We start from the raw sequence: 14,456 nt of genomic DNA, 5'->3' as shown, positions 1-14,456 counted from the left end.
TTGCGAACAGTCTGGTTCAGCCTCTGATTGAGGGATGAAGTTGGTGGCTAGGGAACAGAGTTAGTGGTATGGGCTGAAGACAATGGCTTTAGTCTTCCCAATATTTAGCTGGAGAAAATTTCTGCTTATCCAGTATTGGATTTTGGACAAGCAGCCTGAAAAGTCAGAGACAACGGAGAGCTTCAGAAAAGTATTAGTGTACATGTGGAAACTGATGCTGTGCTTTTGGATGACATCACCAAGGGACAACATGTAAATGTGAAATAGAAGGAGAGCAGGACTAGATCCTTGGGAGATTCCAGAGGCACAGTTTGTGTGCGGGAAGAGAAACATTGCTGGTGACTCTTTGGCTACACCTGTATAGATGAGAATGGAACAAGGTGAAGGCAACCCCTCCCAGCTGGACAATAGAAGAATTGTGTAAGAAAGGGATCCAGCAGTCATAGGTCAGGACACTAGCCAATATCTAGGTGTTGCCAAGGAGACAAAGATGATATTTTCTTGTTTAAATAGAGGACTAGGCTCAAGGAAGTTCTCCAACTGCTATATATAAAACCTTAGTCAGGCAACACCTAGTGTACAATGTGCTGTCCTGGCCCACTAAAGAAAGGATATAGATCAGCTGGAAAAGATTCAGAGAAGAGCTACTAGAGTGATTCGGGTCTGTAGATTAAACCATAGAATCATTGGGTAGAACTTTACCGCGTCCCCAGAAAAGGGCTGGCAGTAGGGAGTTTTTTTTATTATTCATTCATTCATGAGATATGGGCATCGTTGGCTATGCCAGCATTTACTTCCCATTCCTAATTGCCCTTGAGAAGATGGTGTTGAGCTGCCTTCTTGAACCATGCTGTAGGTACACCCACAGTGCTGTTAGGGAGGGAGTTCCAGGATTTTGATCCAGTGACAGTGACAGGATATATTTCCAAGTCAGGATGGTGAATGGCTTGGAGGGGCACTTCCAGGTGATGGTGTTCCCATGTATCTGCTGCCCTTGTCCTTCTAGATGGTAGTGGTCGTGGGTTTGGAAGGTGCTGTCTAAGGAGCTTTGGTGAGTTTCTGCAGTGCATCTTGTGGGTGGTACACACTGATGCTACTGTGCGTCGATGGTGGAGGGAGTGAATGTTTGTAGTTGGGGTGCCAATCAGGCGAGCTGCTTGTCCTGGATGGTGTTGAGCTTCTTGAGTGTTGTTGGAGCTGCACTCATCCAGGCAAGTGGGGAGTATTCCATTACACTGCTGACTTGTGCTTTGTAGATGGTGGACATGCTTTGGGGGTCAGGAGGTGAGTTACTCGCTGCAGGATTCCTAGCCTCTAACCTGCTCTTGTTGCCAGTGTTTTTATGCCTAGTCAAGTTCAGTTTCTGGTCAATGATAACCCCCAGGAAATTGATTCAGCGATGGCAATGTAATTGAACATCAAGGGACAATGGTTAGATTCTCTCTTGTTGGAGATGGTCATTGCCTGACACTTGTGTGGTGTGAATGTTACTTGCCACTTGCCGGATACGGTCCAGGTCTTGCTGCATTTGGACATGGACTGCTTCATTATCTGAGGAGTCACGAATGGTGCTGAACATTGTGCAATCATCAGCGAACATCCCCCTTCCGACCTGATGATGGAAGGAAGATCATTGGTAAAGCAACTGGACATGGTGATGATGATGAAGCAGCTGTAAAATGGAGTGCCGTGACGGTGGTGCCACGTCTGTTGTCTATCCATCACCAGGGGCACCAGGTGGCTCACCCACCCTTGGGCCAATTGAGACCTTAAGTGGCCAATTATTGACCACTTAAGGGCTTCCTCCCCCTGCCATTTCACCAGCTGCAGCTGGTGTCCACACCATATGGCCAGACTCTGGCCCCAGCAGAAGATCACAACGTACCTTCTAATCTGGCTCCATCGGGAGTGCCTGCAGTCCCAGGAGTGGCTACTGCTCCTGTTGGTGATGTTAGGACTAGAGAACTACTGGCTATCTCTTGCTACGTCCAGCAAGTCTCAGAGGTACGACTTCCTCCCAGATGAGGGTAGTGGTCTCACCCTGAACCAATTAATGGCCCAATACCATAAAATCAGCTCTGGGTGACGCAGCTATAGTGTTCAATTGTTTGCTGTTTGATTATCTGTGTCTGTTGACTTTTGACTGCTCACTGTTAAGCCTGTGGTTACAGGAAAAGAGAAACTAAATTGTAGGCAAGCGGCTGTAAGCATGAGAGTAGACATTTTGAAGCATTGAATAAATCTCCTGCACCCATAGAACCTGGTGTATCATCTCTGCATATCTCCAAGGCCATAAAACATAACAACTGGCAATAAGGATGATGGAGAAAATTTTAAATTTGCCAGCTTTTGCACTGTTCCTTTCTTCACCGGCAGATCCACCCATGCTGTGGGGTCAATGGATTTTGGGTTTCAGGACCTATTTGGTTGCAATGGGCATGGACAATCCACAGGTAGCAGCAACCCGCAAGAAAGCAATTCTCGTACGTTGTTTCAGAGCAGAAGACCAGCGAGTATTCGAGCAGCTAACAGAAGACACATCTACCCTTAATCTGGTGCTGTGTGCTCTCAAAAAATACTTTGGGCCAAAGAAAAGTGTGATGATTGACCAATATACATTTCGCCAGAGATGCCAGGGAAATGGTGAGCCCATTAAACAACATGTGACAATGTTGTGACAATTGGCTTCGACATATAAATTTGGCATTCTAACCGACGGAATAATTTGTGACCAATTAATTGAAGCTTTAATTCCATGAATGAGGAAATGCCTCCTCATGGAGGTTGATGATTTAACCTTGGGGGAAAAAACATGGCCGTGACAATTTAAATCAAATCTGCCAATTTAGATTTGAACGGTTTACGCAGAAATGCACTCAGGGTTACAGACGCAGCTTCCTCAACCAGCTCATGTGCAAGGTTTATGGAAAAAGAGACTTCAGCAGTCTCATCAACATGTGCTCGTAGTCAAATACCCTCAGTCATGTGCCCAAATTGTAGAAGAGCCCATCGATTCACAATGCCATGTCCAGCTAGACGAAGAAAATGTCATTCATGCTTAAAGTGAAAGCACTTCACAAAGGTATGCAGCTCAAAGAAGAGGACTTTATCAGTTAGAAATATGGGAGAGTCTCTTCCTGAGAGTGAGGTGCAATATCATCATAAGCGGCAAAACCTTCAGTCATTTTGAGGAATGTTCAGCTGAGATTGCAGGAATCTTGGTGTCCTTTCTCATCGATGTTGGTGTACAAGTATCCACATTGAGCGACAAACTCAACCACAGGTATTTTTCACAACTTTTTCTCAATCGTACAACACTTTTCAAGCTTACGATGATTCAATTATTCAAATTTTGGTAACGATCACAATTCCAGCATGCTACAAAAACATCAGGCTCACGTTTTATATAGCCAAAGGCAAAAGCCTTATGGGAGTAAATCTTTTAGTTAGGCTTGGCTTCAAATTTTCAGACCCCACCGGAGCTCACATTAACTTGACTACACACAACAGTATCTTTCCTTATTTACTCGATTTGGGCATTAAGGGGTACTGTCATACTCCTCACATCGATAATTAATTCCACCAGTTTCCCAAAAGTTGACATGGTTGCCATTTGTAATCCATGCCTAAGTATCACAGGGGCTGAAATGACGAGAAGCCGACGGTATCTTTGAGTGAGTCAACACATCACCATGGATATCGAACCTAGACATTGTGCAACACAAAAATAGCAAATTTAGACAATAATTTAACCTTAAGGTGGTCAGTAAAGCTATCATTCCAGACACTTACTCCAATCCAAGAACTACGAGCAGCATTTCATGATTCCACCGTCTTCACAAAGCTCAACTTGCAACAGAGCTATCTTCAGATACCATCGGCAAAGCAAAGTTGATTTCTTACAGCTTTTGTTACTCATAAGTTTCAGTACCACAGAATGCCCTATGGACTAAGTTCAGCACCTAGTGCATTCCAGAAGATCATTTCATCAGCCTTGTCAAACATTGAGGGGATGCACAACCTACTTGATGATCTTGTTGACCATGGAAGGGATAATGCAGAACATGATTAGTGGTTATCGGCAGTGCTCACTTGACTCGCACAACTCAGTTTGACACTCAACAAGGACAAATGCACACTTGTGGCATCTGAGATTGACTTTCTAGGGTAAAGAATGACAACAGCTGGAGTAAAGCCTAGACACAGCTACATCAAAGTCATCCATGCGCTTCCTACACCATCTAATGTGAAAGAGTTGGCATCAATCCTCGGTACTACCAGCTTTTGTCACAAATTTGTTCCCAAGTATGCAGACATTGCGAAGCCTCTTCAGGAGTTATTGCGCGAAGGTGCACATTGGGAATGGACAATCGCACAGCAACAGCGTTTGACATGTTAAAGGCGAAGATAGCATCTCCACCAATCCTCATGCATTTCAACTCACATGCGGGATATATGTCACAACAGAAGCATCAGGAAATATGATTGAAGCAGTACCCTCACAGTACAATGATGGAAGCGAAAAACCAATCACTTATGTGTCACACCTGTTAGAATGGGAAGCACTGCATCTACACTTGTAAACAATGGCACATGTATCGCTACGGTAGAAAGTTCACTTTCTGCACTAATCACAAGGCACTGAATATATTGTTAACTGCGTCAGGATCTGATTGCCAACCTCTATGCATCTACAGATGGTCAGATCGTCTTCATCAGTTTAACTTTGAGGTTGAGTATCTCACAGGTTCACACAAGTGAGTAGTTGACATACTTACTCATACAATTATCGCAGACAGCGTTAGTGATATAAGTGGCTTGCAATATTGAAGATAACGTGCTCATGGTGATTTTGCATATGATTGCAAATCTTGTTACCCAAGAGAGGTTGAAGGCAGAATCAGCAACAAACAGAGCAGAATCGTCCCAAATTTACACAAAGTGCAGTACGGGTGGGGAAAATGACTTTTTACCCAGCGGCTGCAATGGCAGTTTCTCACGCCGTATCGTCCCAAACCCGCCACATTAATTGTGCATTCCCGGGAAACACGCCATTTCTATAGTGAGCAGACTCTCATTCACCCACCACGCCATCACCTCGCCACTTCACCATGCCTGGCATTACATTTAAAGTGTAGCTGCGTGCACACCTCTCAGTGCTTCCAGCCCAGAACTGCTGCATGGAAGACGGGATGGCTCCGAAAGGCAAAAAGACTGCAGCCCCAAATTTAGTGACACCTCCCTCGAGTGCCTTTTGGATGCCGTGGAAGCCAGCCATGATGTCCTCTACCCCACTGTGGCTGCAGGATGGGCAGCAGCATCACTAATCCAACTTGTGAAGCAGTGACAGCAGTGGTCAGCACCAATGCCTTGAAAAAGAGGACAGCTACCCAGTGCAGAAAAAGGATGAATGATCTTCTCCATTCTGCCAAGATAAGTCACTCTTCTCATCACTCTCAACTCACACATCCACAGGGATCTCACTCACTGCCAGTTCAAGGGCCATCACCATTCCATCTCTCACTCTGACTGTCATTGTCCTCTTCCCATCCATGGGACCACTCACTACCCACGTATGCCAGGCATACTTATCAGCTGGCCTGGCAGGCATCCTGCTTATGCTCTCTCTATCTCTATTCATGCAGGGCAAGCTGGCACACAACAACAGGGAGAGGTCGCTTACAAGTGGAAGAATGCTTGACATCAAGGCCCTCATGGACTTTGAAAACAGAGCCATCCAGCTGGCTGGCGAGGATCTGGACCATTCCTGTGCTGACGGTGAGGCCGGCAGTGCTCTACCAAGTGAGGGTCCAGCAGTGCAATATCCATCAGACAACCATGCTGTGAGTGATCTGTCCTCTTTCACAGGCCACTGCCATGTAATAATTATCACAAATTTTGCACTGCGGTTACTTTCTCAGCCATTGGCAGTGGATGGCCTCACTGTCCCCGTGGCGCCAAATCCTGCAGTACCTGGCAGATGTAACTGACCAATTCCCTAGACACGCGCAGTCTTCGGCAATACTGCTTCTTGGTCATCTGCAAGAATGAAAGGCAGCATCTAGAGACCCTGGGTCTAGCTAGACGCCAGCCAACGATGGTTCGCTTTAGCTCTTCAGCAGCATGTGCAGGAGGCCCAGTTGCCTCTTGTTCCTGGCATGGCAGCTTCCCTCCCACCCCACACGTGCTTGTGCAGTACCTTCAACCACAGGGCAGCCATGTCACAACCCCACCCCCCCACACACACCCCCACTCCACCAATGTGCCTCCAATGCAGGACCGCCCTTGACCCCACCCCCAAGTCACTTCCATCACAGGGCAACCCTTTCCCTCCCTCCTCCAACGTGCCTCAAGCTTGAAGTCCAACAGGCGACCCTGGCAAGCGCTGCACAAAACTACTGTGCACTCATCTCTGAGTTCCCCTCAAAGTGCAGCCCACCAAATGCATGCCTTATATATGCTTTTGTGAAGCACATCGACATGCAATCACGCCGACATGGGCGGATGATCCATTGAGGGGGATGATTCTGGTGGGTTGACCTTATAATGATATGCAGATATATTACAATGAGGTTCCTGACATCCAATGGCGGGAAACACGGCCTGCCATTGACGGCCAGAGCACACGATCGCAAACTGCTTTTAAACATCGTGAAACAGATTTCTGGCCATCTCATCATATTGTCTGCTCACACCACCAAACCAACCCGACGCCAGCGGGCATGGATAATTCTGCCCAGTATACTGCAAAAAGTAAGCTAGTACCTAAAAACTGGGCAGCACAATGAAATAGAGGAAGAACAGAGTACTTACATTGTTCGGTGACAATTGTTTCACATGCAGAACTCAAGTGGTTATTCAAAAAGTGCTACAGCAGCATGTATTGCATCTGTCCACAGTGGACATCCGGGTGTCATTAAGACGAAACAACGATCCCATGAAGCATTCTGATGACCAGCAATAGATTGCCAAATAGAGGAGTTCATGAAAAATGCATAGATGTACACTCAGTGAAAAATCTGTTAAAATGTATCCTGCACCTCTAAAATCAATCCATGGCCATCGCAACCATGGCAAGAACTCCAAGTGCACATTAATTGCAAGCAGGCCCTGTCAGTCAATGTTTTTTGCTTGTTGTCCATGATTTACATAACAAATGGCCAGAAATCATTATTACAAATTCCATAATTGCCACTTTGGTCATTGACATTCTAGGAATGTAGTTTACAAAATGGGGTTTGCCCGAGACTAACACTACAGACTATGGGCCACAGTTTGATTTCTGTCAGTTCATGGAGTTCCTAACAAGCCATGGAATTCACCACCATCTGACATCACGATACAACCCATCATTGAATGGTGGCATTAAACAATTCAACAGGGTGATAAAGGACATTCTGAGAGCTAGTATGTCAGAGGGGGAAAACAGTTGAACAACCTATTCATTTCCCATTTCATACGTATTGATCCATCCCACATTCCCTGATCAGAAAGACACCAGCTGAACTTATGACTGGTCTTAACTTTCGCACGGCACTGACTATTCTTAAACTGTCACTGCCATTCAACAAGAATGTCAGAGCGAAAGCAGAAGAAATCACAAAGTGACAAAGTAAAGTAAAAGCATACTTTGACAAGCGAACAGGCACAAGAGAACCATGATTTGAAGTTGGAGATTGAGTTTACATCAAATGGCCAACTTGTGACCACAAACTTCCATCATCTTTATCTGGACCAAGGCAGATCAAGCGATTGCTCAGTATCATTGCTATCTGTAGGATGACAACACAAAGTGGAACATGAGACACCTAATTTTGAGTAGACCAGGATATTTTTGAGGACAGTGATTATGAGGGTATATTTCCTTTTTGAATGAGTGACTGTGATGTTGATCATCCAACTCCTTGAGTTGATCGTACAGAACCACAACCTCAGGTTTGTAGATCTCAGCGCCATCATCAGAGATCATCATATCTCAAAGGCTATTTCTGTACTTAGAGAAAATGGACAAGCTGAACTGTAAAAAATGATTTGATGTATATATGTTTGTTTTTAGGGCGGTTTAATTTAAAATAAAGTCTTTACTTTTAAAAGGAGTAAAAGATGTAGTGTTCAATTGTTCAGTGTTTGATTATGTGTGTCTGTTGACTTTTGGCGGCTCACTGTGTACGATTAGCTAAGCCTTAGGTGTGGTTACAGAAAAGGAGAAACAAAATTGTAGGCAAGCAGCTGTAAGAAAGAGAGCAGACATTTTAAAATATTGGATAAAACTCCTGAACCCAGAGAACATAGTGTATCATCTCTCCATATCTCCAAGGCATAAAACACAATACTGACCAATCGGAGGCAGGTTTGCCCCTGACTTTTCAACTGGGAATGGGGCATGCCTCTGCATAAAATTCCCTTCATGGCATGATAAAGCATGGGTCCATGTCTGTTTTTAATAGAGCTATCCAATTTATTCTACTTCCCTTTTCTTTCCTTTCCTCGGTACCATTCTAGTAAAACTCTTCTGCACCCTCTCCAAAGCTTTAACATCCTTCCTAAAGTATGCGGCCCAGAATTTAGCATTATGTTCCAGCTGAGCCATAACCAGTGCTTTTTAAATGTTTAGCCAAGGGCTATATATATGTTTTTTTTTAAAACAGCCTTCTCAACTTTTCCTACCACCTTCAAAGATTTGCATACATATACCCACAGATCTATCTCTTCCTGCACCCACTTTAAGAGTTATCATTTGGGTCATATTGCCTTACCTCACTCTTCCTACCAAATTGTATCACTTCACACTTGTCTTTTGCAAATTTCATCTGCCATATGTCTGCAGTCTGTCTATGAACTCCTGCAGTCTGTTAGTATACTCCTCATGGCTTACTCAGTTTCCAAGTTTCATATGAACTGCATATGTTAAAACCATGCCCTGTACACCCACATTTAGCTCACTAAAATGTAAGAGAAAGAGCAGTGAGTCTCATAACAACCCCAGGGGAACACTACTTTGTACTTCCCTCCGATCTGAAAAACAACAATACAGCATTGCTCACTGTTTGCTGTCCAATTACTAATTTTGTATGCATACTGCCACTGGTCTTTTAATCTTGTGGTCTTTTAATTTTCTAGCATGGTTATTATGTGGTACTTTATCAAATGCCTTTTGAAAATCCATATACACAACATTGACTGCTCTGCCTGCATTGACCCTTTTTGCTACTTCTCCAAATAACTCAATAAGGCTAGTCAAACATGATTTACCTTTAATAAATCTATGATGATTTTCATTTATTAGCTCACGTTTTTCCAAATGCCAATTAATTTTATTTTGGATTATTGTCTGAAAAAGTTTCCCCACCAACTTAAGGCTAACTATCCTGTAGTTGCCAGGTTTATGCCTTTCCCTTTTTTTTAACAGGGGTATAACATTTAGAATTCTTCAGTGTTCTGACACCATCCCATATCCAGGGAGGAAGTGGAGTAGGGAAGTTTGAATGGAGATATGATTGAGGTTTGCAAATTAAAAAGACTCAGGGATATTTGATTTGGTAAAGGATAGTAGAACATTAATATAAGCTGAAAATGGGTAGGTGCAGGTAGGACAGTGAGAGAGTGGTTATAAGGAGACTGTAAGTAAGTAGCACTATCTGGCTATATTTCTTATCTCTTCTAATGGGCAGTAAGTGATATAATGTCTCATACTCCAGGCCTGACCTCGTATAGCCATTAAGAATGAGCAAAGATTACTATAGCTTTTCAACCTGGTATCCTTATGCTTACACATTGGACATAGACACAAGACTGGTACAACATACCCAAGGCGCACTGCACATCACAAGAGCTGAACCCACCCAGATTTACAAATTTACACCCTCTGAATTTTCCCAATATGCCTTCATTACAGGACTATCCCCTGGTAGAGCATAGAACCCAGACCCGGGAAAGGAAATTTGCAGGAACAAAGATTCCAGCATTTGTTTTCTCTATAAAAAACACAGGATGAAGAACACAAGGACACAAGAAACAGGAGCAGGAGTAGACCACATGGCCCATCCAGCCTGCTCCATCATTCAATGCAATCATGGCTATTCTAATGTAGGCTTCAACTCACTTTCCTGTCTGCTCCCCATTTCCCTTGGTTCCCTAAGAGACCAAAAATCTGTCTATCTCAGCTTCAAATGTATTCAACAATGTACCATCCAGAACCCTCTAGGGTAAACAACTCCAAAGATTCACAACCCTTTGAGTGAGCTAATTTCTCCTCATCTCAGTACTAAGTGATCAGCCCCTTATCCTGAGATTATGCCTGCGTGTTTTGGATTCCCCGACCAGCGGAATCAATCTCTCAGTGTCCACTCTGTCAAGCCTCTTCAGAACCTTGTATGTTTCAATGAGATCACCTCATTCTTCTAAAAGAGAATATAGGCCAATTTGAGTATTGCTGAAAAAAAGAGACATTTTTGTAGAAGCTTTTCATCTTGCAAACATCAGGACAATTCGCAAGAATACCAAATGTAAAGGGAACAACAATTTATACAGTATAAGAAGAGAGTGCTGATTGGTTGGCAAGTGGTAGGGGCATTGCCATGAAGAATGCACCAGTTTATGGTGACTGACAGTTAACTGCCAAGCATTGTTTGAAATTTAAACCAGGCAGCTTGGTCAAGTCATTGCCCTGAGGAATGAACCAGCGAATGGCTGTCGCTTATTTTGTTTAGTTTAAATAGGCACAACATGTGTACATGTTATTTCTGTCTGCAAAGAAGAAAGCCCTATGTATTAATATATGTAGCTTCCAGTACATGCAAATGCACCACACTACGAGCCTGACTGACAATCTTAAATTGGTTGTCACTGTAATTCTTAGCACACTGAGGATTATTAAGCAAATGTTGTCCAATCACGGAATCACATCTAATGTTGGACACTGTTTTTTGAGTTTTGCAAGCACGGGCTGTTTGGGTACGGTCTGTACCTTGCCCATCGCGAACAGTGGCTGGGATATGCTAACTGATACAATCCACCAGTCTTTGGAATGTACAGCCTACATACCCAGCATCACACTGGCACCGAAATTCATATACCACATTATTTGTTCTTGTGATAGGCAGAACGTCTTTTTGGCTTGACGGCAGCACACTGTTAGTGGCGAATAACACTCATGTTGCTACTACGTAGCTGCAGCATGAAACAGCTAGCTCTACCTGCTACCCAAATTTTTGAGATACCTCGCCCTTCCAAAGTAATCTGAGGCAGACTGGGGACTTTTCCAAATGAGATGGCCTTGTGCCCATTCATGAGTTTGTGCAATATACAGCACAAAATGATCTGATCAGGGTAGCCATTATCCTGTAGGATGCAAGCAAAAATACTGCAGATGCTGAAAATCTAGAACAAAAACAAAAATACCTGGAAAAACTCAGCAGGTCTGACAGCATCTGCGGGAAGGGATGCAGTTGACGTTTCAAGTCCGTATGACCCTTCTTCAGAACTAAAAAATATAGAAGTGAGATGAAATATAAGCTGGTAGAGGTGGGTGGGAAAGGTAGAGCTCAATAGGGGGCCAGTGATAGGTGGAGGCCAAGAAGAGACTGCCAAAGATGTCATAGACAAAAGGACAAAGAGGTGTTGACGGTGGTGATATTATCTAAAGGATGTGCTAATGGGGACATTAAGGGTAGAAAGCAGGACAAGCTAGTGGCAGATGACCCTAGTGGGAGTGGGGTGGGGGGAAGGGATCGAAATGCGCTAAAAGGTGGAGGTGAAACAATAGATCGAAATAAATTTTAAAATAGGTGGGAAAAGAAAAATATATTTATTTAAAAATTATAAATTATTGGAAAAAGGGGGAATCAGAAAGGGGTTGGGGATAGAGGAAAGAGTTCATGATCTGAAATTGTTGAACTCAATATTAAGTCTGGAAGGCTGTAAAGTGCCTGGTTGGAAGATGAGGTGCTGTTCCTCCAATTTGCATTGAGCTTTACCGGAACATTGCAGCAGGCCAAAGATGGACATGTGGGCATGAAAGCAGGGTGGTGTGTTAAAATGGCAAGCGACAGGGAGGTCTGGGTCATGCTTGCGGACAGACCAAAGGTGTTCCACAAAGCGGTCACCCAGTCTGTGTTTGGTCTCTCCAATGTAGAGGAAACCGCATTGGGAGCAGCGAATGCAGTAGACTAAATTGAGGGAAGTGCAAGTGAAGCGCTGCTTCACTTGAAAGGAGTGTTTGGGCCCTTGGACGGTGAGAAAGGGGGGAGTAAAGGGGCAGGTGTTGCACCTTCTGCGGCTGCATGGGAAGGTGCCGTGGGAGGGGGTTGAAGTGTAGGGGGTGATGGAGGAGTGGACCAGGGTGTCCCGGAGGGAACGATCCCTGCAGAAAGCCGCCGGGGGGGGGTGAAGGGACGATGTGTTTGGTGGTGGCATCATGCTGGAGTTGACGGAAATAGCGAAGAATGATACTTTGAACGCAGAGGCTGGTGGGGTGATAAGTGAGGACAAGGGGGACCCTATCATGGTTCTGGGAGGGAGAGAAAGGTGTGAGGGCGGATGCGCGGAAGATGGGCCGGACACGGTTGAGGGCCCTGTCAACCACTATGGGTGGAAAACCTCGGTTAAGGAAGAAGGAAGACATGTCAAAGGAACTGTTTTTGAAAGTGGCATCATGAGGACAGATGCGACGGAGGCAAAGGAACTGAGAGAATGGGATGGAGTCCTTACAGGAAGTGGGGTGTGAGGAGCTGTAGTCAAGGTAGCTGTGGGAGTCGGTAGGCTTGTAATGAATATTGGTGGACAGTCTATCACCAGAAATTGAGACTGAGAGGTCAAGGAAGGGAAGGGAAGTGTCAGAGATGGACCATGTGGAAATGATGGAGGGGTGGAAATTGGAAGCAAAATTAATAAATTTTTCCAGATCCAGACGAGAGCATGAAGCGGCATCGAAGCAGTCATCGATGTACCGAAGAAAGAGTTGTGGGAGGGGGCCAGAGTAGGACTGGAACAAGGAATGTTCCACATACCCCATAAAGAAACAGGCATAACTGGGGCCCATGCTGGTACCCATAGCCACACCTTTTATTTGGAGGAAGTGAGACGAGTTTAAGGAGAAATTGTTCAGTGAGAGAACAAGTTTAGCCAGACGGAGGAGAGTAGTGGTGGATGGGGATTGGTCGGGTCTCTGTTCGAGGAAGAAGCGGAGAGCCATCAGACCATACCAGTGGGGGATGGAGGTATAGAGGGATTGGGCATCCATGGCGAAGAGGAGGCGGTTGGGGCCAGGGAACTGGAAATTATTGATATGATGTATGGCGTGAGAGGAATCGCGGATGTAGGTGGGAAGAGACTGGACAAGGGGAGAGAGAATGGAGTCAAGATAGCAAGAAATGAGTTCCGTGGGGCAGAAACAGGCTGACACGATCGGTCTGCCGGGACAGTCCTGTTTGTGGATTTTGGGTAGGAGATAGAAATGGGCCGTCCGAGGTTGGGAGACTATGAGGTTGGAAGATGTGGAGGGAAGATCTCCAGAGGAGATGAGGTCAGTGACAGTCCTGGAAACAATGGCTTGATGTTCAGTAGTGGGGTCATGATCCAGGGGGAGATAAGAGGAAGTGTCTGTGAGTTGACGCTCAGCCTCTGAGAGGTAGAGGTCTGTGCGCCAGACAACAACACCACCCTTGTCAACGGTTTTGATCACATAGTCAGGGTTGGACCTGAGAGAACGGAGTGCGGCAAGTTCAGAAAGAGACAGGTTAGAGTGGGTGAGAGGAGCAGAGACATTGAGACGACTGATGTCACGCCGACAGTTCTCAATGAAAAGATCAAGAGCAGGTAAAAATCCAGAGGGGTGGGGGTCGAGGTGGAGGGAGAATATTGGGGGCAGGTAAAAGGATCCGTTGAACGGGGAGAGGACTCCTGCCCAAAGAAGTGAGCACAGAGACAAAGGCAGTGGAAGAAGAGTTCAGCATCGTGACGAGCCCGAAATTCATTGAGGTGAGGGCGTAAGGGTAGGAAGCTGAGTCCTTTGCTGAGCACTGAACGTTCAGCATCAAAGAGGGGAAGGTCAGGGGATATGGTGAATACACAGCCGGAGCTGGGATTGGAAGACAGGATGGAGACAGAGGGTTCAGGCAGGGGTGGAGGGTCTTGGATGGGTGTTGGAGTCGATGAGTTATTGGAGCTTGCCTTCCTTTGCATCTGAAAGAAAGAGACAAAGTTTCTTGTTGAGGCATCGGATGAGACGAAGAATAAAATGAAACTGGGGGCAAGGACATTTTATAAATAGGGTGCATCGGTGCTGCTAGAGGGAGAGGTCGAGTGTGTTCATATGACAGCGCATGGCACTGAGTGTGGATCTCAGGATGCGACGAGAGCAGCAGTCCGAGGAACGTTGCATGTCCCGGAGATACCTGTAATCCTGGGTGGGTTCAAAACATGAGGGATGGAACTTCAGTTGGAATCCACGTGGGGTA

Source organism: Cetorhinus maximus, chromosome 2 (genome assembly GCF_964194155.1).
Source record: "Cetorhinus maximus chromosome 2, sCetMax3.hap1.1, whole genome shotgun sequence".
NCBI lineage: Eukaryota > Metazoa > Chordata > Chondrichthyes > Lamniformes > Cetorhinidae > Cetorhinus > Cetorhinus maximus.
Note: the sequence above shows the minus strand (reverse complement) of the source record.